We start from the raw sequence: 25,792 nt of genomic DNA, 5'->3' as shown, positions 1-25,792 counted from the left end.
GAGAGAATCACTTCAAAAGGTAGCAAAAGTTAAGGTGGTGACTTTACAAAGCTATGTTTCACGTGCAAAAACCAATACACAAGGTGACAATTCCGTAGTCAAAAATGGCCAGCTGATTTGCGATGCACGTAGGACCAGACAGACCCAGATTGCCCGTGGTACCTCTCTTTTCTTGATTCCAATGGATGGGTAAAAGCAGATGATCCTGGTTCCTGAACCTGCAGATTCTTGATCAAGACATGGTAATCTTTGGAGGGTTAATTTTATTATTTGGTCCATTTGTTCTTGATATTCTCTTAATATGGTCCCCTTACTCCTTTTATGCCAGGTTGGTCCCTATAAATAACCAGATTTCTTAATATGAACCTTCATCAAATTAAGGAATTCATGTGAAATTGGTTGAAGGAACAAATGGATCGACTAAATAAAGAAAAAAGAAGAGTAGAAGGCTTACATCAAGAGTATATCAAGAGTACAATGACCAAATTTACAGTAAATCCAATCAAAAGCTTTAGGAGTTAGGAACCACACCAAGAACCGAATTTAAGAGAGGACAAGCATGTCTCCAAAAAGTTGTACCAATAAATTTTGAAGAACACCCAGACCTTTTTTTCTCTTTCTTTGACTTTTACTTTGCCATAATATGAAAAAAGTTTGAAGGACTTTTAGCTCATCTCTCTCTCTCTGGGGTATGGAAAAAAATAAACTATATGGATTTGAATTTTATTAATAGATTTTTAATCTCTTTCGCTACTAAGTTTTAATCTTGTTAGTACACTTACAAATTTTTTTTACTAACTATCAACTCATGTATTTACTAATATCATTAATTCATTATTGTTGCTAGCTTGCCTATCACAAGCATCACCTTTTTATTTATATAATTATCATTGTATTCACTACTTTATTTTCATTGTTACAATTGTTATTCCATTACCATCACCATCAATATCATAACTCATTTTTTACCCCTTGTTTTCAATATATTTTTCAAAAAGTAAATAAAAAATACAAAAATTCTTAAAAAATTATATTTTCAACTCGACCCGGCTAGTTTTTGATCTTTTCATAGTTTTCAATCATTTGATTGTTGTTATCATGTTAATGAACTTCTTAAAAAAATCAATCAAAAAGGAAAAATTAATTAGAAGAAAATGAGTAAGATTTTTATTAGTGAATATAATGTTGTTGTGGAAGGTATGAGGACCGATTTGAATTTTGACAACCCCAATTCCAAACAATTCAAAAATAAAATTAATAAAAGTAAATTAATGAATAAATACAAGAATAAAAAGGAAGGTTGTGGAAAGTTAGAGAATAGACGAGGACAAGAGTTTTTGGTGTTGGTATAAATAAGAGTGAGTATAAAAGTAAACGGGAGGCAAAAAACAATAATAATAACATAAAGGAGGATAACACTAAAAAACCCACCCACCAAAAAATACAAGAAAAAAAGAGACACTCTCTCCCAAAAAAACACAAAAAAAACCCTATGCTAATTTTTTTCACCAAGCTGCCACCTACCTAAATGAAGGCACATAACAAGTTCTCCTCCCTCTCATTCTTTTTTGATCTCTCTCAAAGAGTGGTGTTGATTCTCACTATTGTTATAGAAGAGGAGATGAAAGGGAGTCACATCAGTTTCCATTGATCACGTTTCTCCAGCTTAATTGTAGGTGGATCCACGTGCCAACAGCCTTAGCGGCGCATGTATGCCACGTGTCAGTGCTTCCAACACTGTCCCTTTTGGTTCCAGACAGCTCCATCCATTATTAAAGGTTGATTTCAAACATTAAACATGTTTTTTAAAATAATATTTTTGCATGTTGTCAATTTTGATGAGTATTGTAATGAATTTTATGGGATTTGGACAATTTTTAATGTGTATTGAGTTTAATTCATGTTATTTTGAATGATTATTAAATGACTGAAGTGTGGAGTTTGTTTATGGATATTATGTGAATGATGTTCCTAATTTTTTGCATTAGATCACAATGTTGTGGATTTGTTGGGTTAAAGTTGCTACTTGTAAAATGATGGTGATATAATTTGTTGTTGATTTTTATTTTGTGAGTTTTTATTTTAATATTGATTTTATGGGTTTGATTTTTGATAGATAATTTTATTTGTGGTTTTGTTGTCATAGATTGATATATATATATGATGGATCATGGTTTCTCAAATCAACCTCATTTAAGAGATAACGCACGAAAGTTATAACCCGAGGTGGGATTATGTCTTTCACGGCGCCCAACTTAAAGTTAAGAGGGGGACTGACTAAGCCCACCCCACGTTGGGCCCGAACGCTTTTCCGTCCAACCCCACGTTGGGTTCAAACATGATCGTGTCTAACTCTATGTTGGACCTGGACGCATCCACGCCTAACCTCATGTTGGGTTTGGACAGGACCACGTCCACCTCCATATTAGACCTGGAAACATCTACACCCAACTTCATGTTGGGTTTAGACGCGACTATATCCACCTCTATGTTAGACCTGGAGGTGTTTACACCCGACCCAATGTTGGGTCCGGACATGACCGCGACCACCTCCATGTTGGACTTGGACACGCTCATGTCTAACCCCATATTAGGCTAGACGTGACCGCCTCTGATCATTTTTTGGTGCAATCACGAGCTAGACCCGTTTTCTCCTATCCTCCGTGCGTGAATTGAGCCCAACATCCCTCAGATTGGGTGCATAACTGAAGGGTCACTTTACCCTAAGCCTCCTATACCTTGAGCCTGGTTAATGATTATAATGCCCATCATAATTCCATTAAATACGAACAAGTCATCCATACTTACATTAATTAGATATGATGGTACAAGCAGTAAAATAATATTATTTTAATCATATAAGGTTACTTTTTCACCTTTTCTACGTTGCATGAGGTAGAACAATAAGGTGATATAAAAGAAGCGAAATAAAGAGGAAGAGGACAGAGTTCTCCTCTCCTTATCTTTAGATATTCTTTTCCAACCCTTTCTATACATTCATAAAAGCTCTTTAATATATCCATTAATGTCATTCTTCACACAAATATTCCTGGTATTGACTTGATCTTTTAAGGGTCCTCCATCAACACTTCCCATGGGACTTTGTGCAGGCATTTATTCTAGAAGAGTTGATATTCCCCTAGAGAAAGATTTGCCTAAGAAAAAGCCTACATTGTCTTGAAGTGAAGGTCATTGATTTCATCATAAATGATGCAGGGGAATTTCTAGAAATAATTCATCCTAGAACATTCCCTGTGATTTTTATAACCTCATTAATATAGAAAAAAAACCTCAATGGTTTTATCCTTAAAAGTTGATCTAAAAATGACAATAAAATCACCTCAAAAAATATATTTTCAACTCGTGTATTTGTGATTTGCGTATTTGTGGTTTTATTATTATTGGTTGACATAGGATAAAAAAAACCAACAGTTGTATCCTAAGAAATCAATCTAAAAATAATAATAAAACTGTCTTTCAAAAATATATTTTCAACTCATAAATATTTGTTTATGGTTTTATTATCATATATTGACATATGATAATAAAAGTTGAAAATATATTTTGTTTTTGAAGCGATCTTATTATCATTTTGAAATTAACTTTTAAGGATAAAACCCATTGGTATATATATATATATATATGGTTTTATTATCATAAATTGATATTGGATGAAAAAACCTCAAAATGGTTTTTTTCCTAAAAAAATGATAATAAGACCATTTAAAAAAAAACATGTTTAAATAATAATTTTTATTATAGTCAACATAGGATAAATAAACCTTTACTGAGTTTCATCCTTAGAAGTCAATCAAATTACCTTGAAATAAAAATATTTCCAAATCATAAATATTTGGTTATGGTTTTATTATTCATAAGTCCACATAGAATGAATAAACTCTAAATGAGATTAATCCTTAAATATTGACCAAAATGATAATAAAATTAGTTGGTAAAAATATTTTTTACCCACCTTTCAAATAAATAATTATCGAAGTTTTGATTGTGTGTCAAGATTTTTAATATTCAAGATCAACTTGGAATAAATAAACCATCAATGGTTTTATTCTTAAAAGTTGACTAAAAAGATAATAAAATTATTTGATAAAAGTATTTTATGTTCATCTTTCAAATAAATAGTTATTGAAGTTTTGGCTAAGAATTTTATTATTCATACTAAGAATAAATAAAACAACATTTCACATTATCTTGAAAAGTTAGTTAAAAGGATAATAAAATCTGTTAATAGGTTGTTTGATCATAAATATCAACGTGAAATGTTTTTTTTGGCACATTAATTGTATTTATTTGCAACAGCAATATATGATAAATGAATCATTATTGAATATTATTATACTAAACTGCTTAATGGGTAATATGAGCAATTAATATGTAATTTTATATTTTATAATAAAAATACATATATATCAGTTTACACAAACATTAGCATGAAAGTACATTAAACATATGTTATCACTAAAAACAAACAACAATGCAACTAATTTTAAGTAAATATATATATAGTAATATCTATTTTTTTTATTACATAACCAGCCCAGTACTTAGAACCTTTAAAAAACGAGTTAGGATTCCTAGTTATCATAAAACTAGATGATGATTTTTTTTTTCATATTCTTAGTTGTCTCACTTATTTCGCCTTGATGTCCACATGAAACAACCACCATCCTTACCATGATTGTCGTTATCTATTACCACTACTTTGTTATAAATGAAATCATTGATAAAATTAATATTTTTATTATCATCATTACCATTACTATTATATATCGCTGTTATCCATTACCATTAGCTTGTTACTGATGCAACCACTATAATAGTCATTATTTTATAACCATAATTATAATTATAATTGTCACAACAATCATCATCTTATAATTACCATAGATCAATATAATTATGAATTATTACTTGCACAATAATCATTATCCTCCAACAACTATGTACCAATACAACCATAACTACCACACTATTTTGTTACTACTTCCACCACTTCTCTTATTATTATTATTATTATTATTATTATTATACAACTATCAATATAAAATAATTTATTTTAAAAAAGTATTTTTTAACATATCCAAACACTAAAATATAACTCAATTTTTTTTTAAAAAAATATATTCTAGAAAAATACTCTCCACGAAACGATTGCAATGTAAGAGATCAAAGTTTTATGCATTATGAAATTTTAAGGACAAGACACGTATAAATATTTGGAATCTAGACTTAAATAAAAACTTAAAATTACTCCCATCAGTCTACTAATTCTCAATTAGATCCCTAAACTAAAACATTTTGAACTATGCTCCTAAAATACCAGGCATTTCTCAACATAAAAATATTCAAGACTTTTAGGACTAAAGTTAAAATTCCTTTAAGTTAAATGAAAATATTGTGGAAGAAAAATTAGATATAAATTCCCTATTTTTTCCACTCAATCAACGAGCTGTATATTGGAAGTCATAATCAATCATCGGATTAGGGATGCATGTTTAAATCAATTGGGAGAGAGTCGGGAAATCATACTCTTAACGTGAGATTTGTTAATGATTAATTCGTAGTGATCTAGCTAATGATTTATGTACATACTCTTAATTTTCTTTAATGTTATTCTCTTATGCATAACATTAATAATTGCGATTTTATATTCTTGGATGCGTGGCAAGATTTCTATCGAATAACCCAAGATTTTAGTAGTCTAAACAGGCATGAGAACTCTCTGTATTCTTTCATTTTCCAAAATCTGGACCACTTTGCCTCTTTTCCAAAGAGAGTGATGTGTTGAATTTGCTTGCACAGATGCATGAATGGGTATATACAGGAATAGTAATCATTTGCGTGCTGGTCGACGGGAGTGGGGTTCGATAAAACAATGCAAAGATTTAATTTGGCTTTGGCTAGGAAAAAGAATGTTGTGCAACGACAAAAGTATATATGAAGCCAATAATGCAGGAAGTAGAGGTCGTATCCTAGGGTTTGGTTTTGTGACGAATACCTTTGATGGCCATAGATTACCTTCTACTCCAGGAATTAATTGCCCCTTTTTCTATCATTAATGCACACTTGACTCATTTTATAGCCATCCTGATCACAGCTGCATTCCATCACAAACCGCATATATTCTTCTCTTCAAAAACTATCTCAGCTACCTTTTCAACTTTATCAAGCTAATGGTTTCTTGTGTGGGTGACTTTGGTCTGCAAAATCACTGACTATATAGGCTCAGCTCCTCTGATCGTTACCTGAAAATTCTGCTTCCCAATTAATACCATGCTATTATTTGTTTTTATATCTGCTGTAGGAAAATATTTTTGTAAAAAATTTCATTTTTTGTATTAAAAAGATAAATTTTAAAAATTAAAAAATATATCATTTTAATATATTCTTAAATAAAAACTTTTTCAAGAATAGTTGTTATCACGCTAAACAGCTAAAAAAACATAAAAAATAATTGTAAAAAACAAATATCATACATAAAGTGGCAGTAATAAGTTCTACTAGGGTTGGTGACAAAATTGTTGTATTGAAGGCTATAGGATTCATCCTGCAATTACTTCTCAAAATTATTAAGAATTTAAGATTAGATCAAAAGATCATATGTGGTTAGTTTACCCCATGTTTATGTATATATGACCTAAATGAATTGATGAGTCATAAGACATTTAATGCAAACCCTTGCCCTACTTCCATGGCTAGGAAATTAATTTATGATGGTGCTGAAGATCATGCACGTGTGACTGTGACGTGCATTTACAAATTGGGTCTTGGCGTGGAAGAGAAAAATTGCCAAAACATGAAGGAATGAACCTCTTTAATTAGTTTCTTGTATGAACTGAAAAATTGCATATCTACTACTAATTATTTGGAGTAAATTATAAATGAATCTCTTTAGGTTTGTAAAATGAATTAAATAGTCCCTTTAGTTTTAAGAACTAATTAATTAGTTTCTATATTTTTAAATCTATGTGTACCTTTTGTTTTTTTCCATCCATTTTATATTTTAAAAAGAAAATAAATAATATAAAAATATTATTTTGCCGACTACATCTCCAATAAAAATATGAATATGATTTATCAAAAAGTTTTTTTTTAGCTTGATATTTTGGAAATCTATAGGCAATTTTCGTATACCAATATTAATCGAAATCAAAAGATCCAATTACTTCTATTTTCCTATAGGCATCATGTTATAACTTTGAATCGAAAATTGAAAGGTTTAAAACGGATGTGTGCTCTGTAATGTGATTATGGAGTCATTATCGTTCCATCGATTGTAATAATACCATCTTAAATGTACTTTGTCCCACTAAGAACATACAGTGAACAATGCCAATAGCAAATTGTGTGGTTATGGTTAGGCCGAACTCAGCCAACTGTGAAGGAAAATACAGTCCACCAACTTGGTCATTAATTAATTCGCGTCGACCGAGCACCAAAGTTCTGAATAGGTTAAGCAGGAATCTGGACATGGCGCACTGCCCGCATAGACGATAAAATAACAAGGCTATATGGCTCGAGAAAGGGATTGGTAGCTAGCAACGTCAATTGATTATAGGATAACGTCCACCTAAGAGCCTAGAAATCAAGGAATAATCCGACTCAAGCTTTCTCTTGAATATATATATATAAAATCCTCTCTATTGGCGGTTTATTGCTTGAATTGATTGAATTATGAAAAGAACAAACTACCTTCTTATAAAATAAACTTCGACACAATGTAATTGCACATTTTGTTTGAGGATGGCATTTTAGGGAACTATAGTTTTTTGTGATGATTAAATTTTAATTTGTTGGTTATATTGGCTGCAAATATGCGCATGGACAAAGTGATGGCAACTAAAAAGTGAAGAATTATAGCCGGAGAAGATGGTGATGGTGGAGAAATAGAGGAAAGCAGGAGAATGTTGATTGCCTTCAGTTGAGCATATTAATTCAAATAATTTTTAAAATATTTTTTATTTAAAAATGTATTAAAATAATTTTTTTTTATTTTTTAAATTATTTTTGACATCAGTACATCAAAATGATTTAAAAACACCAAAAAAATATTAATTTGAAACAAAAAAATTAAAAAAATTTTAAATTTTTTTTAAAACACTTTTAAAACGCAAAAATAAAAAGGATCTAATACATAATTAATGATATAATTGTAATTTTAAAGTTACTATTATTTTTGGACTGAATCTAATTTTAAAGTTGTGTTCAACCTAAAACAAATCCAACTTCACCTCATAATTAAGAATAATATTTGAATTCAAAATATCAAATTATCTCCCTGTTTTAAGTTTTTAGCACTTATGCTAGTTGTGGCTAGCTAGTGTAAACACATGCTTGCTTCTCTGATTATAAATATATAACATAATCAGTTAAATTTATCTTTATATTTTAAATTAAGTCTTCAATATATTTCTACAAGTTTAAGTGTCTTCAATAAATCTTTATATTTTAGGTAATTCTCCAATTAATTATTCTACAAAACATTTATATATATATAAACTAACATAAATACCCTTGAAAAACTCAAACCCGTCTAATTTATTTTAAAAAATGAACTGTCATATGGTTTTAAAACTCATTTTTTTCTATGATTTTCTTTTAATAAATTAAGTTAGGTTTGAGTTTCTCACATGAAAATATTTTCATCAATTTGAAATAGAAAGTATTACACAATTAGATTAGAGAATAACCCTACATGAAGAGATAAATTAGAAGCAATTATATTTATACAGATAAAAGGGTAAGTTCTTTTATTTCATCACTGGAACGCATCAATTAAAGAGGCATCTGCCTCTAATTCAAGCACAATTTTCATAAAAGTAGATTTTCTCGTATTTTTTATAAATTGATTTGTATAGTATATCGCATGATTTTGTTTAATTAATTAATACTAATAGTTTATTGTTCCGTCATAATTGAGGGTCCGGGGGACCGGGGCTATATATATATATCTGGAAGGTGGGCATCGGGAGGCATTTTGTATTGTGCCCAATATACAGGAATTGATGGAGCCCTGATTATTAAACCCATTATGGCCTGAAAAGTTGACTTGGAATCCGGTCTATCTACATCTATATCTTGGTACATGCCAACTGTCGTAACCAAAAAAAAAAAAATTTAACAAAATTCAAGTTCACTTGCTATTCATTAAACTTGTCAAAACCTAGTAAAAAAATATTGATTTCTTGATTTCTTTTTAAAAATAATATTATTTTAATTTTTTAAATTTATTTGAGTTAATTTGCTTGATTCATAACTCTAGTTTTAACTTGGATTGACCCTCAAATGATATTTAATAATTATAAATGTAGAATGAACTTAATTTAGTTTCAAATTCTTAGTAACATGTGAATTAGTGAAGGATACATAGATAATGTGACTCGATGAATAATTGTAAGAAGATAGAAGATATTGCATGTCATCTTAAAGTGTTAGGTACTTGGGATAAACTCGACCATTAATTTCTCCAAATTCGTGACAATATCCTATATATATATATATATATATATATATATATTGTCAAAGATTCAAAGTCAAAGCAGTCATAGTCTAACTTGTTATTTTGCGAGGTTGTCAAATGTAGCCGACTCGTCACTGTTAATTGCTAGTTAGGTTCCAGTTCGATTCATGCCTAACTCTTGGGGTTGTGAATCTTGTGATTACAGCTCAAAGGAGGCAACTATGAGTCTATGATACTGACAATTAGTTCACCAAGATAAAAGAATTAGAATTATTTATAGAGTTAGAGACAAACCTGATTTAAAATTTCGCCCTAATTTCTAATAATGAATAATTGTATTTTTAGTGTTTTTATTTAATGATAATGTATATCCTGAAGCTAGTTTTCTTCATAAATATATAAAAGCTTATCTTATAGTTATATATTTTTTATATATTTAAATTTGGGGAAATTGAGGTTGATAAAATTATAATAATTTCTGAAAACTTTAAACTCTAAAGGCAATAGTTAAAACTTAAAACTAGCAAAATCTTTGTAGGTTAGAAACTTTGAATGACAGTTTACTGTTTTTTTGAACACTTGTAACCTCATCTAATTAAAACAAGCAGTACACGAATTTGGCACTATCTTGCTGCAGACCGGCAAAGCATTCAAGTTCTTACGCATGGGACCAAAGTACATATTTCAATCAAACTATCGCGAGCTCAAAAGGGTACCATAAAAGAGTTTTTTCACATGTTAGCACAACTGGCTACATTATTTTCCACACTACTATAGTTGAGAAAATAATTCTTATTCTAATACAAAAATAGAAGTCACGTGTATAAAGACACACATGTGCTACATCTGAGTCCATCATTTATGCACTACATGCGCAACCACTAGTCACATATATAGTACATGTACAATCAGAAATTCAACATGATCATTTTAAAAAAGACACTTAATTTCAAAATTAAAAAATAAAAACTTAATCTCGACACCAAAATAATTTACGATAATAAACCATATCAATTCAATTATAGATTAATTAAACTATGTAATTACATAATTAAACAACATCTAACAAAATAACCTGTCGATGAGCTTACATCATCAGAACCACGAGCATGCCATCATCATGCATGATAAACAACCTCAACGATCTTCTATTGCATTTTCCAAACATTGAACCTCCCCAACCTCTTGAAACATGAGTGAAGAATGACATGATGAGAACCAAGTATTGAAAGTGTTGTGCATAACATTGTTGGTTGCATCACAAACTACGGTTGCATTTCTCTGACTCTCGCGTATTAAAAAATTGACCTAATATATGCGAAAATATTATATTATCTATAAAATACGAATAAGAATTTTGTTACATGTAAAAAAAACTAATTCATACATACCAATCTATTATATTGTGGTGCACAAGGTTCATAATTATCCAAATTACATGTTAGCTGACGCGGAGTGTCACGCGGATGTCTTATAACATGGTTCTATGGTGATGTTATGAATCGTCTTGTTATGCTCATGTACCAAGACATGTAGAGATCTAATTCAATTTGGATACCGCTATGTAAATATGTGATATCTCCTTTCATGCTAAAGATTGAAATATTATACATGAACCACACACCAATTGTCGTCCATTTTACCTCGACCATGAATAACATATAGGTTATCAAGTGTGTTAACATCATTAGATATGTGTTGATACAATCCAAACTAACACATTACCTGATTAGGACAATGCACCTCAAATATGACCAAATAGTGCATGTGAACTACTAATAGATATAAATCACTTCCCTCCATGGAAATGAAGATGCTCTTTTAATCAAATAATTGGTATACAGTGTCCATATCATGTATGAAACCATAAAACACATATATATTAAGAGTCCGTTTGGCTACGCGGTTGCGGTTGCGGCTGCGTCTTAATTAAAACGCAATTTGCAGCCGTTTGGTAAAAGAAAATACACACTTTACTGTGTGTGGAGCCAACATATTTTAGCGTTTCATACGCAGGAAAAGAAAAGGCAGCAAAATGTTGATTCTTCCTTACTGTGCATGCTAATTGCACTGTTCACTGAACAATGCAATTAGCATGAATAGTGTATATTGAACACTGTTAACGTGAACAGTGCAAGAGAATTGCACTGTTCACTTAAAAAGTAATGAACAGTGCAATTCTCTTTGCACTATTCACGTGACTTTTTTTTGTGTTAATTTTTTTAACTAGTTTTTTTTTTTAAAAAAAAACTAGTTTAGAGTGAATTAAATTCACTCGCACTGTGATGTGAACAATATTTTATTTCCCAAAAAACTAGTATAGAGTGAATTAAATTCATTCGCACTGTAATATCAATTTTATACTTGGTAATATTTTATCTATGCTCAAAAAATTATGAAAACTGTAGTTCTTTTTGGATGAATTTTGTACGTAATGGAATTATAAATAGTTTAATGGAATAATAAAAAATATTTTATATAAAGTATTTTTTATTTCATGATGTAATAGGAGTAATTAATTCTACAATATTTAAATTTAAAACTATCAATATTAATATATATTTTTTAAAATTATTTTATAACTTCAATTTCAAAAGCATTCTTAACCAAACACATTAAACTACTTTTTTTTCAACCATAATTTTAACCAAACACTTATTTTTTCAAACTAACCTCAACTAAAAGTACTTTTTATAAAACAACTTTTTTCAAACCACAACCACAACAGCTACCGCAATACCAAACACACTCTAAAAACATTCACACCAGAAAAAAATGTTAAATAAGAAAATGAATAATTGAGTTCATGCATACTTGGTGAAGCTCATTTGAATCCAATTTATCTTGATAGAACTTATGAACATAGGTGAAATTTTATGTAAAATACTTAGGCATCTCCCCAACCCAAATAACATGAGAAATAGTTAATTTATATTTTTTTTATAGAAAATCTAAATTTAATAATGTGTTCATAATTATTATTACTGAATTTCAGTTGAGAGTCATATTCCTATAACCGTGTCCAGCATTTGATTTTTCCAAACTTTAGGACGACCAATATCATAGCTTCATATTCACAATAAATTTTTATTATAAATATTTTATAGAACATAATATCAAATTATACATGTAGAAACAATAAAAATTTGCCAATTTGTTTCTCGTCTCACATGTATGCTTGGCAAAGCTAACGGTACAAATATATCAAGATTATCGAGCCCCAACTATAGTTAAGAATGGCATCAAAGTTTTATAGCAATGGCAAAATGTAACATGGAAGTGCATTGCCTATCAAACTAGCAAAGATTGTAGCACATATATGGCGTCATGACGATCATCCTCTCGAATCAGGATTTTTGAAAGTGGGTGAAAAGAACAAGGAACTCTTGTCCTTTATTAGTTAAAAAGGTGTGGAGTCGCTACCTAGTATTTTGATCATTAGAAACCCTAACTGGTTTTTATAATCTATATAAGAGGATTAATTATTTATAGAAAGGACAATAACACCCCAAATATACTCTACCTAAAATAAGCTATATTGTTTATTTGTCTGATTATTACTAAAGCGCTGTTGTGTTTTTCTAAACATTGATCTATATATTGGTTCAAGTTAGTCCATCATAGTAGACTGGACCATGACTTTATAGGTGAAGCCTAGCCATTCTAAAACCAAAATATATTTTTACATTTGTTTCTTTTAATATCAGGAATAGATTTTATGTATAAGTTCATAATCCTTGGTATTAAAATAAAAAAATTAATTCTTTTTGTGTTTTCAAAATTTAGACCAAATCTCCATGGTTTTAATAAACTTGTTATTAAACTCATGATGCACATAAATTATAAAACTATTTTTTTAGCATTTTCAAGAAATGCTAAATCATGCAATATGCTTTTTCTTTTGTATTTCTTTTATTAAAAATGCAAAAAATGATTTTTTTTGGGGAGAAACTTGGCCATATACAATTTAAAACATAAATAAATATATTTTTTGAAAGAAGAGATTTTGTTGTTTTTTCAATTAAAAGTAGACTGTTTTATTTAATACCAAAAAATACCTTATGTACAGGTTCATGATTCCAAATATTAAATATAAAAGGGTAAAAATGATATAAAGACCCCAATTTAATTGTGAAACAATTCCCAAAAAATCTAAAAAAAGAACTAGGATGTATTTGGCAAAACACACAAAAACATAGAAAATGAAAGCTGTAAAAATAGGTTATGACATGTTTGACAAACATGTTTTTAGCTAAAAACACATACTTAAAAAGTGCGTTATGGGCGTGTTTTCCCAACATGCCTTAAGGATCCAAAAATGCATTTTTTTTAGCCAAGATTTTGTCTTGCCACACATTGGCTTAAACCTTAAAAGGGTTTAGCCCTAGTCACATGAGCTGGGCTTCCTAGTTGAACCGAAGCCCAAAAACACAATCCATACTAAAAAAAAGAAAGATCAAATGGTTGTTTTCAATTGAAGGTCTCAAGAACACAATAAACACATCAAATAACTCATAAACCAAATTGAAGTTATAGATCAAATTATATCAAAATCATAGGCACAAAAAGACTGAACATGAATGATTAAAGCATAATGATGCATCAAAATAGAAAAATATGATATTAATTTCATGAATCGAATGAGATAGTTTTTAGCCCTAACCTAGGCATTCAAAGTGTCGAAGATCAATTAATCCGATACGAGTTTTAAATGGACAAAATAAAGGCAGAGAACAACCATGTGTGCGTCCAAGCTTCGATCGAAGCATACAAGACATATCAAAACATCAATTTTTAAGGAAATGAAATCGAAAGCCTATGAACATTCAACCCAAACCAAGAAAAAAAAACTAGAAATGCCTAAAAAGTGCTTAAAACAATAAACTAACTAAAACCATATAAGCATGGCCTAAACCCAACAACTTTAACTTAAACATGCTTATTACAACTTGCTTGAAGCATAAAAAAGTCAAGAAAACAAAGAAAGGAAACAATGTAACAAATTATATCAACTTCAATACATAACTTCAATTGAATATTTTTCTACTCTAACACTGTTATATTAGATAAACTATTTCCAACTAGACCAAACATGAACATTACTTGCTAAAGAACCAACAATCTATTTATAAAAACAAATTGACAATCATAATTTTTTTAACTCTCATGCAATCAACAAATTAAATCAAATGATCAAATTGAACTTCTAGACATCATTGTTGATATCATAACAATTAACTAACATGCTAAACAAACAATAGTATTAGCATTAAACATGCATTCAAGTCATCTTGAATTTATTTTTCAGAATCATGCATATCTTTAACAATTAAATCTACCTTATCAAAAATAGATACATTGCAATTAGAACACATAAATAATCATCACAAATAAACATTAAACACTCATAACGTACACAACGATTAAATGAGAGGTGTTCTAATTAAGCTACACAATCTCATTAAAGGTTCAAGGTATACCTTCTTTAAGTAATGATGCCTTTGGTTTGGAATTTTTGGCCCATATGTAGCTCCAAATCTTTAATGTTTCCAGCTTTTAATCTTGATTCATAAGTTCTCTTTTTTATTTCTTTTTTCTTCCCAACTTTGAACATTATTTTTTATCATGTCATTTATAGACTGAGATATAAACATGTCATTTATAGACTTGAAATATGTAGAGGATATGTATATCTATGACTGGGAACATATCATGCTTGATTTGAAGGTCTAAAACTCCGCATTTATTGATTGAAAGATTGGTTCTCGATCTATTTGAAACTATTAACCTAGAGGAGGCTAACTAGGCATAAGATGTTGTCAAGTTCTTTAAGCCAAATTTGGTATAAAATTTGATAAGAATGACTGATTTTGTAAAGAAAGTGTTTCTCAGTCGTTTGGTTTCTATTAAAATCCCTGAGGTAGTTAGAGATGCCATATTTATTTATCTAAGGGTGGCTTATTGATTAGCCTTCTTAGCTGAAGAAGAATAAGAATATTGACTAAACGGTGAGTTAGTTGTTGTCTTCATTAAAGTCTGAGGGACATGTCACCTATTCTAAACCCTATAAATTAGGGTTTTTAATTAAGGTATTAAGAATTTTCAATCTAGTTCTTGTTCTTCTAGTTTCACTATATGCATCATCAATTAACCCAAAAACTTCTCAATTCTTGCAATTGCATCCTTGGAAACATCGGTTGAAAACTTTTAATTTGCATGCCTTTTATAAATCAATCATTGGTTTCTAAATTATGTAATTTTACCCTTATTAATCATCAAACTTTCAATTTATCTCAAATTAACCCCTGGTTTGATCAATTTTAGTCTTTGAATGCACATGTATATTGCACTTTGATCATTGGTTTTGAAGATCTTTCATTCAGTCCTTAATCAACCTTCACTCTTTAAATTTGTTTCAATTAAGCATTTGATTACACAAATTTAAACTTTTCAAATTTGATTTTTTGATTTTGCAAATTGATCTAAATTAGGCTTCTAAACTTATTTTTTCTTTTAATGAGTCTTTGATTAAGTCAACAAAACTCATTAGAAGTTTAATTAAGCCATTGAATTTAATTAATTATTTTAATTTTAGCCAAATTGACTTTTAATTTTTTTTGGCTTTAATCAATTCTTTAATTAAGTCAATTAAATCCATTATAAGTTTAATTAAACCCTTAAACTTAATTAATTCTTCTAATTTTGGTCAAGTTAGGTTTCAATCTTAAACTTTGTTTCAAATAAGTTATTAATTTAGCCAATTAATTCCATTAGAAGTTTAATTAAGTTCTTGAACTAAGTTCTTGAACTTAGTTAATTCTTTAAATTTTGGTCAAATTAATTTTCAAACTAAATTTCTCTTTAATTAAGTTCTTCTTTAGCCTATCTCATCATTAATATTTCAATCTGACTATCCGTCTAGTATTTTGACATATTACAACTAAAAAACTTACCTATTTGTGTCTTAAAAGTATCTTTTGATTTTGATTTTGATTTTTTTATTTTTTTTTATTTTTTGAATATCTCAATATTAAATAAATAAATAAATAAATCTTGGGGACCCAAAATTAAGTTATGATAAAGATTATAGCCCTAAACATATATATTATGTATGCTCTAGCATAATAATACAATACAACCTCTGTAATGTCCTTTAATGGGGTCTCAAAAGTCTCATTTAACCATACTAACCTAATACAATCCCCTTTATATCTCCTAGGGGGAGGTACCCGTTCCAATAAACTCATATTTGTTGAAAGTTGTGGGGCCTACAATAAGAGCTCTATTTGTCAGAAGGCTGACTAGCTTAACTATATCTTAAAATATCGGTGTCATCTCTTCAACATGAAAATGAAATATATGGATCTCTCACCTCCACTACTCTACTAATATTGTAATCAATCCGTGATTGATATTTATGCCTTTTAGATGACTGATCTTGAAAAATCCAGCCTCGATGACATAAGAACAAACACGATCATCTAGGTCCATCAGGGCATGATGGTAAAGTTTAACTGGATCAACCTGAGATTTTCATCAAACAAATATAAACACAAGTATTAACAACATTTAAAAAAATTATCAATGACCATGTTATATAAAAAAACTAACTTACTCATCAAGCCTAAATATCCTTGAATCAATATTTGTACTGCTATCATAATACCGAGAAATAATAAGGACCTAGACATAATGAGGACTCATTCTCCTGTATGCCGCAACATCCTAATATAGATCCACCTCTCCTGGTTCACACCATGACGTGTACCTATGTAAAAAAAATGCTAAAGGATAGAGAATAAAAGGATAAAAATCAATAAATTAACATAGAAAAATGACATAAAAGTCTTGATTTTAAATAAAAGTTTTCACTTATGTTGTCTATTTTGGCACGTTTTCTTATTATGACCTATTGCATCGCATAACCCACAACTAATTTATGTATGCCCCTTTCTGACATCCATCTTGTTATGTAGATGAATGGATCTAGTTCGACCTTTTTCAACTCTCTATCTAGTTGGAAATCCTTCAACCCGTGGCCCAATATAATCAAACCACAATAGAATATCAAATAAGGATTAAAAAAAGGACCATATGAATTTATGTAACTGATGTTAGAAAATAAAGGGTCACTAAATTATTCAAAGTCAATATTGCATAATGTATAACATGCAATGAGGTGTGAACATGGTTGATCATACAACTGTTATTTACCACACATACATATTTTTTTTTAATTAAACCCAACTGTTCATCAAACCTCTCTTCAATTACCAGTTATTGAGAGGGTCTCAACTTGAAATACACCATCTCAGATATTAAATATACTCGCAACATGTGATCTTGATTTTGTTTCACTATTAAGTAGTTCAGTAGCACTTAAGGAGGGAACAATAAACCATGACTAATGCAATCATCAGTTGCAGCTCTTCGACCAATAAAATATTTAATAATATAGAAAAAGTTAAGTTGTACTATAGCCATTATAGGCAAACAACTAACACTTTTTTAAATTTTTTTTTGAAAATCTCAAACAAACTAGTGGTCATATTTTCATAATAATAGCCACCATTATATGAGAATGTCAATCCTTCTTTTAGTTCAATCTCATGTTATTCTTTGATTTGATCATTCCTGTCAACCATATCATCATATATAGTATCAAATTTCCATTTTGAAGGGTTTTGGCACATCTTATCTAAAAGTTTTTTCATTGCCACATCTTTAAATATTTTATTGAAGTTAATCACAAAGTGGTGTGAACAATATAATGATACTTATCTGGCTTGGTCCATATCTGTGATATATCATTCTTAATTTTCCCATGCCTATATGAAATTATACATAACTTAGACATGTCTGCGAATCAAATCTAAAAACCATGTTTAGTTACCTTTTTTCTTTCTCAACCAAAGCATAAAACAACGAAAAAACCTCATTATTCATGTCATAAGCAGCTCCAATCAAGATATTTGCCTTGTACTTTCCATATATATGGGTGTCATCAATACTTATTAGTGGGTGATAATATTAAAACTTTGAATTGAAGGTTCAAATGCCAAAATACTATTTTAAATATTATTATATCACTATTAACCATCTTATGATCACAACCAATAACTATACCAGGATTTGATTTTATCAAAGCTAATAGCATTTTAGGCAATATTTGAAAAGACTTCTTATGTGATCCAAACAAATTTCCCAACTTTTTTTGTTTAGCTAACCAAGATTTTTTTTACTATATATCATAGAAAAAATCTATATTGATAGTAGCTTGAATGTTTGCAATTTTAATACTTATTTTAACTTTGATAGTGATCAAAATCATATTAGCAATAAAATCAGAGTCAATTTGATGGTGGATTTGTATAACCATTGGATGATGACATGTGTGAGACTCTTTCATTTTTGAAATATTAAATAAATCAGAATTCTTGTGATATCCCCCATGCAAATACCATTGACATGATAATTCATGCTTACACTGTAACTACACATAAGTTGTTGTTAAATGTTGCACTTTATGTTATAGTGAATTCTTTACATGTTATCTTTTAACTGTATTAATTAAATCAGTCTTGGTTCAAAATATTTGTCTAACTTCCAACTCAATACTTATACCTGAAATTTAATGACTCAAAGCCCAATCAAAGCTCATCATATGAGCAGACCCCCTAGAATCCTCAAGGAACAAATGGTCTTATTATTTGGTTTATTAGTTCACCTTACTCATCTTCCTTAACTACCGCGTCAACATGAAAATCATCTTTCTTAACACTTAATTAAGATTCATCATAACAATATGTAGTCATTATTATACCAACCGAGCTTTCATATGTTCCTTTCTTAAACGAATGTTAGTTTCATTGCATCACCAATTTTCCTGGACAGATTTGTCGTATTTGATGATTATGTGATCCTTTGACTGTAACTTGGGACCCGAGTCAACTCCAAAATTTAAGAGTTTCCTCGTTTATGTTTCCTATTCAAGTAGAGCTTTAGCATTATGTGAAAATCACAACAAAACACAATGCTAATAAATCAATATAGCAAATTATTCAAGTTACATTAAAAAAAATCCAAAACTAAAAAAAAATCATAAACTAAACCCTAACACTAACATAATCAACGCAACATAATTCATTGATTTTTCTTACTAAATAAGACAATGTATACACTTACTTAACTAAATTTATATCTAATTAATCTCAAATTATAGTTAAATTAGGCAAAATTAACAAAAACCCTAAATTAAAACCTAAAACCCTTACCCTAAAATACTCACAAAATTGGCCAAGAAAAATAACAAATCAATAGAGGGGGAAGGTGAGTACATCTCAAAGGGGTTAAATAGGGCTCTTGTGGGTGGTGGTGGTAATGATTGTGAAGGACTGATGGTTTTCGTAGGTGGATAGAGAGAGAGAGAGAGAGAGAGAGAGAGAAAGAGAGAGATGTGAGGTTTATCATGGTAAAGGAAGAGAGATTATTATTATTATTATTATTATTATTATTATTATTATGGTGGAGAGAGAGATCAGGTGGCCTGAGTTGAGAACAATGTGGGAAGGAAGAAGGAAACATGAGAAGAAAGAAGTACGGGAAAAAAAAGAAACTAACTTTCAAATAATTATTCAGGTAGTCGCACATGTTGTACATAGGCGACATATATAGACATGCATGTACTACATGCATGACATTTAAAGATGCACTTGCAGTATATGCACAACCAGTGATTGTGCATGTAGTACATGCACAACCTTTGGATGTGCATGTAACACATATGTGTCTTTATAGGTTACACATGTATATACAAGACTCATGTTTCAATGCTAAAATGAGAATTAATTTTTCAAATAAGCTAGTTTGGAAAATAATTTGGCTGATGATTGTGTTAATGTAGGAAAAAACTCATCATAAAATAAGCAACAATCAATTTTTTTAATCAATTCAAAGAGTTGCATGCTTTCATTAATATCTTATTGTTTTAGAAAAAATAAATAAATTTAAAAGGATATTAAAGCATCTCTATTATTTACATATCATATAAGTTACTTGGAAAAACTCCATATTCAGCTAAGCTTTCATCTAAAATTTATAATATTATATAGTGTTTGGTTATTGTATCAGGATTAAATTAAAAGTTATAGACAATTAGACCAAAAAAAAATCATACTCTCTTATCTTTCATGTTTTGAAAAAAATAAAAATTATCTCTTATCTATATTTTTATCTATAACATTAATCAACGTATATCATGGGTATAAACAATGTTTGCATGTTAAAAAACAATTGAATAATGTTTGCGTTATCCAAGAACTTCTGTAATTCATGACTTGAATATTCTCTTGCAAATCTCAATACTTGATCATATTGTTTCAAGACTTGAATATTATATAACAATGCTTCAATATTGCGCCACAGAGAGGATTCCAGCCAGTTTGACGGCTGATGATGTAATCTTTGCCATCTTACTTTCCGACACCATTGAAAAAAAAAAAACTTTCAAGCTTATCTTTTAAAAAAATTAATTAATCCTTTTGGGTTTTTAATGATTTGGAGCCTACTTTCCAACTCATCATGCCAATTAATTATTCTTAGATGTTCCAAGAGAAAATTATTTACCATATATAATTAATAAACTATAGGCAGCTCATGAAGTATCTATGATCATAGATGGTGAGCGAATAAAGAAGGTTTTGAGTGTATAACTTGATTAGGTGGCTTCAACTATGATGGTGGGTTCCATTAAAATAACCATTTTATTTATTTTTATGTTTTTTTTTTATATTTTTTCTTTATGTATAACATTTTTATTATTTCTCTTCTACTACTTAATATTTTAATTTCTTATACTTTTAAAACATGAAATACAGAAAAACATGTTCATTTTATTCATGTCTTTTCTATTTTGAAATAATACACCAACAATATCTAAATAGCTAAATTATGGGTGTTTGTTTTTGACATAGTTTTTGTGGTTATGGTTTTAAAAAAATAAGTTTAAAAAAAGTATGGTTAACTGAAGTTAGTTGGATTTAGATACGTGTTTGGTAAAAATTATGGTTGACATTTATGTGCAGCAAAAAACATGTATAAAATATTTGGTAGTTGTGTAGTTGCGATTGCTTTTTACTTGGAAATGCATTTAAATAATATATTTTTATTTTTAAAAAATTATTTTTGATATCAGTGCATCAAAATGATCTAAAAACACCAAAAAAATATTAATTTTAAGCAAAGAAAAAAAAAGATTATCAAATTTTTTTAAAAGCGCTTTTAAAACGTAAAAACAAACAGTGTTTTACAAAACTCAGTTAAAAAAGCATGTAAAAACTGCTTTACGAAAACTGTATTTTAAACTTAATTTTTTAGTGGATCCCGCAGTATAAAACGCAGTTTTTACAGTTATTAAATATCTTACTGTGCTTTTTGCACCGGAAACATAAAAGCAGGTGCAAAAAAAACGCAACCTAAACTTTGTTTTCCCATTGCAAACCTTGAGAGTAATCAAACACTAGGAATTCCAAATGGACATGTTTGCTAGTTGGTAATTTTGTATGGCAATATTCCTGATGCAAAATATCCTTAATGTGCATGCAATTTAGTGGAAATTTAGCTTGAAAAATATTGGGGCATAATATAACATCATATTAATGCAAAGATTCCTATACGAGTCCAAAAGGAAACATGGTATCTGGCACCCTACTGGTTTCTTTGTGCATTCTAAGGGAGATGAAGCCCATTGTACACCAAAATGTACTTAAACGATTGATGGATCAAAGAGATTAATCACTTTTGTCAAGGATCCCTGTAATGGGAAACTTTTCTTGGAGGATAATAATATTGTATTAAATTTGAGGACAATTATATGAACATTTGCCTCTTGATGTGTCAAGTTGAATTAGTACGTAGAGATAGCATATGTATATGAACATAGAACGAGGCCATGAGTGCTCGTACTAGTAGTAGTCATGCATGCTGCACTATATACGATTCCTATGTTCTATCACTTTCCAAAATTCCGACAACAATCACATTTTAATTTGTACAAATTAAGAGAGTGATGTATCCTTTTATTTTTCTTGGATAGATATGCATGAACGTGCACAAGCACACAACAATTGTTTGTACGAAGGGATGATAACCTCAAGACAAACAACATTGTGATAAGAGGTCATAATGTTGGGGTTAATTTTGTGATAAACGTACTTTTTACGCCCATTGCCATAGCTTTTATCACACTTGGAAACGTCCCTCTCTACCTTCAAATTATTTGAATGCCACCTTTGGGACCGCATGGTCATGTGGATAGAGGCCACAGCTTCCTCTACAAGAAAAATCCTACCACCAAATGCAGCCGCTGTATTAATTTTTTCGTCCTCTCTAGACGATTGTACATGAAAATAAAATAAAAACTACTTGTGGAACTCAATCTATGTAAAACTTCGTGGCTTTTTTACCATTGGATAGCAACTGGGATTCTTTTAGAAGTGTATTTTTAATCCTAAATACAGAAGGCTTTCTCCTCAAATTCAGAAAAATCCCTTGAGTTTAATGAGTGTTTTCAAAATAATTATGTGATTTATCACTGTCTAGATTGCATGGTTTGTTTCTATATATATAATATCATTTTAGTCTGCATAAATCGTATAAGAAACTGCCTGTATGCTCTGTGTTCTGATGGAGCACTCAAAATTAGCAATTTAATGGTAAAAAAAGAGAGAGACTACAATCTACACACATTGTGGTTCTAGCATGTGAAGTCTTTCTTAAATTGAATAGACGAGACAGACAACATTTATATTCCACAGCTAGTCAAAACCTACTAAATTAATTTTATGGTTTAATGGCTACACAATTTAGGATGATGGAGCTAGCTAGGCTTCACGGGTGAGAAGGACTTAGCTAAACTTGACGTGGAAGAGAAATCTAGCCTAACATACTAGTTGACAACATGTAATGTGGATAAGACTCTTTAATTTTAAAGTTTTATAGCTATAAACTATAGAGAAAAAAAATAATAATTAGGATTTTCAAATCTAAATTTACAGTCCTTAATGATAAAGAAATTGTAGAAACAACTAATGTAATGTATTCTAAAAGGTTTCTTTCATAAATTCTTTTTTTTTAAAAAAAAAATAGTATATAAAACTATTTAAATACAAGAAAAAATGCTATAATTATTGAAATTATAATTAAGTTGAAATCCTAATTTAAATAGAAAACAAATTAAAAAACAACAAAAAAATAAAGAAAAGTTCAAAACAATATCTTCCATGTATGTCTAATTTGGATCTAGAATGAAAACAACTAGTTAACTCTATATAATAAGGTTTTCAAAATAATCTAATGAAATTTCAGCACTTAACAATTGAATAAAAGTTTATACTGGTTTTATAAAACTGAATATTGAACTTATACAATAACAAATAATCTTACCAGGAATAATAAAGAAAGCACCCATGTAACTAATTAAGGAATTAACTAGCATAATTGCCTTCTCATCCTTTTTCAGCTTTTAAAATCCTAAAAATGTGTGCCCAGAAATCGAGTACTTACCCCGTTATGCTCTCATTCTAGGATTATTGCAGTAATTTTTATTTTATTATTTTTTTAAAAAAACTATTCGATTGATGATGATAAAGGTATCTAGATCGTTTAGCTAAACCCAAATTATATCTTCAAGTACATGCAAAACCGTGAGTAAATTTTGGACCAAAGTCCATGAACACTATTCAAATGTCAGACTATTATAACCTGATTAAAGGAGTATCCAAATCTTCGTCGATTGTTGAGATGGCCGAGTTGGTCTAAGGCGCCAGATTAAGGTTCTGGTCCGAAAGGGCGTGGGTTCAAATCCCACTCTCAACATTCTCTTTTCTTTATTTGTTTTTCCTTGGAACACAATAATTTGAAATAAATAATTACAATATCCCCTCTTTTTCTCCCCTAAGATGCCAATTGCAGCTTTATGTGCTCCCCCCCGCCCCTCCATTTAAGAAAAAAACATGATTTATTTATTTGTTGTTGTGAATGCTCAGGGTTTAGTTTAATATTCCTAGTTGTATGTTTAGCATGCAAATAGGTTTAATGTTATCGACAAGCAGTTCCTGTTTCCAAACATGTTGATTCACAGTACTAAGGCAACATTTTTCTAATTTTGGCTGAATTGTTAGTGGTATTAACTTGTCTTGAGATACCGACACGATTTAAATATTCTATATTTTTTGTGTCAAGTAAGATTTTAGGCCACCTTAAAAGTCAATTAATAAATACTCTAATTTGGCATTATTCTGCTGCAATGCTTTAAATTATTTTAGGTACCATGCCATGCAAAACAATGGACGTTTCAATCCAAATAATTAGCAGAATATATACCCCACCACGACTTCTTCTTCTTCATGATGATGATGATGACTATGATGATGATGAGTTCAACGGGTCTTAGACTGTATAATAATTGAGAGTTTATTATAATCCTTCCTCCTTTCCTCTAAATCTTTGGCTAGGATCTTGTTCCTTTAAAACAATTGAACAAAGTAGTTTTTTTAGACTTGGATGTAAAGCATTACTTGCATTTTCTATGGTAAAGTTCTTTGAAATTTGAACTGATTTTTATTATCCTCTAATTAGTACTTTTTAAATTCATCTGGGAGATCAACTTAATGTAAGGATTAGGTTATAGATCATGAAAGTTAACTAATTAATTTAGGACAAAAGGGTTTATTTTTTTTTTTAAAAAAATCGAAATGATATTGAAAATTTCTTTTCAATACGAAAACAGATGGACCTAACTTCTCTAAATCCGAGCTTCCATGACTACTGTTTTGGAAATCTAAGGCTAAATATTTTATTTCACTTCAAAGGTTTAAATATTTTCAGGTCAGTTAATTATCGGTTGAAAACTTACGTATCATTTGTTTCATTGAAAAGCGAAAAAACTAAACGCCTTTTGTCCTTAAGAGGATAATTCTGTGGTTAAAATATTCTTATAATTTCATTAAAAAAAAAAAAGAGTCTCAAGTAAGCTGCAAAAAAGTGGGATTATATTTAAAGAAATAAATTAAAGGACTATCTTTTTTGGTATAACCTTTTGTCCAAAAGTTTGTTAGGGACAGAACTAGCCATAACCTTGGGGGAATAATCCATTTTCTATCTATTTTTTTTTAATATATATATATATATATATTAAAAAAATATTATTAATTATAAGGATTTTGGACATTTATATTTGCCAAAACCAATCTATTCGAAAAATTGACGGTCCACCTGTACAGGCTCACAGGTCTCCTATCTCAAGTCTCTAATTAA

The 25,792-nt window shown here is 29.6% G+C and overlaps 1 non-coding gene across 1 annotated transcript; it reads left to right on the top strand.

The window, feature by feature from the left end:
• Window positions 1–24,271: 24,271 nt before the first annotated feature.
• Window positions 24,272–24,352, top strand: TRNAL-AAG (transfer RNA leucine (anticodon AAG)). Its single transcript has one exon. It is a non-coding gene; the product is annotated as a tRNA-Leu (tRNA).
• The last annotated feature ends 1,440 nt before the right edge of the window (window positions 24,353–25,792 follow it).

The sequence above is a fragment of the Populus nigra genome, chromosome 1, assembly GCF_951802175.1.
Source record: "Populus nigra chromosome 1, ddPopNigr1.1, whole genome shotgun sequence".
Classification (NCBI taxonomy): domain Eukaryota; kingdom Viridiplantae; phylum Streptophyta; class Magnoliopsida; order Malpighiales; family Salicaceae; genus Populus; species Populus nigra.
The sequence above is the reverse complement of the archived record's forward strand: the minus strand, read 5'-3'. Positions and strand labels throughout refer to the sequence as shown.